The sequence below is a fragment of the Pundamilia nyererei genome, unplaced genomic scaffold, assembly GCF_000239375.1.
Source record: "Pundamilia nyererei isolate P.nyererei 1_Seehausen unplaced genomic scaffold, PunNye1.0 scaffold00011, whole genome shotgun sequence".
Classification (NCBI taxonomy): domain Eukaryota; kingdom Metazoa; phylum Chordata; class Actinopteri; order Cichliformes; family Cichlidae; genus Pundamilia; species Pundamilia nyererei.
The window spans coordinates 5,694,733-5,698,553 of record NW_005187412.1 but is presented as its reverse complement, the minus strand read 5'-3'; the positions used below and the strand labels follow the sequence as shown (position 1 = coordinate 5,698,553).

The 3,821-nt window shown below is 37.0% G+C and overlaps 1 protein-coding gene across 1 annotated transcript in view; it reads right to left on the bottom strand.

Moving 5' to 3' along the window:
- sox6 (SRY-box transcription factor 6) overlaps window positions 1-1,515 on the bottom strand; it is a 129,825-nt gene extending 128,310 nt beyond the window's left edge. Inside the window, exon 1 of the mRNA XM_013908547.1 lies at window positions 1,465-1,515. The gene's annotated coding sequence lies outside the window, so the exon portion shown is untranslated. The remainder of the gene's footprint in view (window positions 1-1,464) is intronic.
- Between the last annotated feature and the right edge of the window lie 2,306 nt (window positions 1,516-3,821).

Sequence of the window (3,821 nt, the reverse complement as noted above, 5' to 3'; positions counted from 1 at the left end):
GAGAGAGAGAGAGAGGTGGCGAAATAAAAGTGGAGACAGGGAGGATGGCTGTTAGCTTACTGCCCGCTTTTAGTAAGTTTAATAAGCTTACTTAAATTAACACCACTTACAAGCTACACAACAACTGAAAAGTTAAGGGCGGCCTTTCCACCCCAGAGTTTTTCTTCAATGACACTTTTTTTTCATTTGTCTCGTTAGGAAACGAGTAATTCAGCGACCCCTCCCACTTCAGTCAAAGTTTATTATAATTATTACTATTGTTTCTTAAGAGGAAAATGCGGTCATCTGTGAGTATAGGTGACGAGATCAGGTGAGCGATAGGCTGTTTTATTTTTATTTACTTAAGTTTTGTGATACAACAGCATGTATTTGTGTGAATTACATCACCGTTTAAAATATAGCAGCATTAGATTCGGTGTTCTTTATAGTTTGTCACGGTGTCCTATACGCCTAGTTTTCATTTTCACACCATCCAGAAGGCTGCAGCTTCTTCTTCCTCTTCAGATTATTTCTAATTTAATTGACTGAGTCTCACATTATGCATTTTTGATTTTTTTGTGTAGATTTTAAAAAAAAATTATTTATTTATTTCATCATAGGCGCATTTCTTGCCAGTCAATTAAGTACATGCAAGTATTGTCACGATATATACTTACTGGAACACAAGTGAATTATTACATTTTATAAAAACGTGTCAAAAAATAAAAGACTTGTCGGTGACTGTCTTACTGTTTAAATTTACACACTTATTTCAGAATTTTGATATACATGTATATATTATTTTGTAAATAATTAAAAACAAACACACACAAATTTATATATTGACCAGTATAACGTTAGAAAATAATGGAAAATTGTTCGAAGCGTTACGTTTAAGTTTTACTTTCATAAACGACATTTTACTGTAGTTTTGGTGTATTTGTTCTTAAGTTTTAACACAGAAACTAAAAATAAAATAACCATTATGTACCATCAGTACGTTAACGCAGAGCTATTGATTAGCAGGTTAGACTGGATACAGCTGAAATACAAAACACCTCATTTTTTAAAACAGATTCAGCAAATGTAAGTTGACATCTGACATTACTCAAAAATCCAGCTACTGGGACCTTACAGGCAGACCCTCACTTGCAATAACAGAAGATTTTACTGAGAGGAATTTATCTGTCACGAACAGAGCATATGTTTTAGATAATCAGCTGGGTTTGGATGAGGCCCACAGCTATCATTCAAAAAAGGAATCTCGGTAGAATCGTGCACATATTAAAAAAATGTAATTTAATTTAAAAAAGAGGAGAGAGAGATCTGACAACGTTGTAGCTTTGAAAAACATCAGCAACATTTTGTGACCAGCAGAAAATACAAATAATAATAATAATAATCATAATAATATTAATAAAAGGTAGAAGTCCGTTAGTTAACATGCCATAAGTGTCACATAATAGAAATGAGAAAGTTACTTACAAAGACAGGAGACAGCAGGAGAAAATTCTGATTGTTAACTGCAGAATGACATGAGCTGAGCTGAAAGAAGGAGGGGAAGCAGAGGAAGAGAGAGAGAGTGACAGAGGAGAGAGAGAGGGGGGGGTGAGAGGGAGGGAGAGAAAGAGAGAGAGACAGAGAGAGAGAACAACTTCGCGACAGATGCGAGTCCTGAGCGTCTCACTTTCCCTTTCTTGCTGTTCCAGGTGAAGCAAAACACACCAACACCACATCTACATCAAAGACCTTCAAAATGCTCCTGTGCGCGTTACAATGCACACACTGCATGCTTTTCTCCACTGAACTTCTACAACACTGATAGCCTGCAAGTTAAGTATTAACTTTTTTTCCCCCGGCAGTGTGCGAAATGTCAAAGTTTACATTTAGCTACGAATAAAGAAAGAAAGACTTACCTTTAACACTGAAACTTTTCTACTGTCACACTTTTAACCTGAGCCCCTCTTCTAAAGCTATAACGATCTGATGCACATCACCAAATTTAATAAAAATCATACAGAGTAAAAAGCTTTGCACCATAAAATTGCATATGATCCTATAACAGTCTGACACCGTGTTTTTCCGGATGCATACATGATGATTCTGTGTTGTTCCTGCTGTTAGTGTACCTTCTTTAACGAGCGGAGTTTTTTTCTTTCACCGCTTGCACTTGAACGTGTGTTGGATGTGTCTCATGCGCCACCTTTTGGTCACTGTGTGAAGCTCACCTGCAAGGGAAAAAAATCTCTATAAAGAGAGACAATCAGTGCATTTAGGGAAAACACCTTTATTTTATTTATTGATCTTTGTTTTTAAAGTTGGACGTTCAATTTTTATTTGGTTAACATTGACCAAACGGCAATAAGGAGTGCAATGGCATTACCACCGGTTTCCATTGTTGCTGCTTCAAAAGTGACAGTGTGAGTAGGGTTAAAAGAAAAAAAAAGGGTGCAAAACAATATGAGTCATTACATTTGTTTAACGTGTATTTATTTCCAGACTTTGCTCTGTTCAGTGACAGATGATTGTGCAGCTGAACAGGTGCCCGCAAGTGCCAGATAGTTCTCTAAATACAAATATAGGCTATTTTTACAGAGGTGACTGTAATGGCTTCCTCTTTATAGCTCAGATGGTAGTGCGCGAAGCCTGTGTGAAGAGCAAAAGACAGTCCAACTTGTTGGGGGGTAAGGCAGACACATTTGCATACCCTGTGAGTCTTTGATGCATCTTGAAATTCAAGTCTAGCCCATAAATATTTGAAAAGGAGAGTGCATGAAAATCAACATTTTTGTTACATTAAATTAACATGTGTTCTTCTCCTGTTCTGCATGGTTAATTAGAGAACACCATTGAGTCAGTGAGTGAGGATTGGGGGGGTAGATCGGGGGGGGGGGGGGGCTGCTTTGATTACACTGCAACCAGAGGAGGTTTCAAAGGTGTGCAGCTGATTCATGCTTAGGAATACAGTCATTAGTATCTCAATGAGCAGCCAAAATTATCAAAATTCCAAAGGAAGATTTTAAAAGTTCTACTTTAAACCATTTACTTTTCATTCTACAGCAGTTTAGGTGTCTGTCTCTGGACATGGGATCTCCTTTGACGCAGTGCACAGACAATAAGTGCTTGTTGCAGTTATACGTAGATACACAGCAATTTTAAGCACTTGTTTAATATCTACACCGATGACGGGTGTATAAATGGGTAATATTTGCTTGATAATGTAGTATATTGGCCTATTTTTAATATAAAAAAAAATCTAAACAGTGCCACCTTCATATAATCCTAATCCATCTTACATTTGGAAATGTGCAGGCAGAAATGTGCAGACACGCCTTTGCTTTTCATTTTTAATGCACTTTGCAAGTAGTTGTGCATGCAGGTTTGGTGGTCTAGGTAAAAAGTAAATGCTGGTAGTTCTGCTCAGCTGTTACTTCCATGACACTGGGCGCAGTAAGTGACTCCAAAATGTTGCAATAAATACAGTTTCTTAAGCTTCTTTTCTATCTATTAATACAGTTTATATTTTGTGTTCTATAAAAAAATGTAAATGTATGAGAAACTGTAAGATTTTCAGTGACTAAGACCCTTACCTACCATTGGTTAGATGATCAGTTAAAAACGCCGACAAGGTTCAGCTGTAAGTGATCAGTGTCCGCCCAACCAACATAGCTTACTGAATGCCAGATATAGCAATTAACTCAAACACTATTTGCATACATGCAAATGATCTATCCCAACTGGACTTGCAACGTGGGATGCGCTGTTCTCATTAGTTGACCCAAATCTCTTACTTGTAACTCTGGATTTCATCAAAGTTTAGTCAGGATCTAATATTTCCTTTC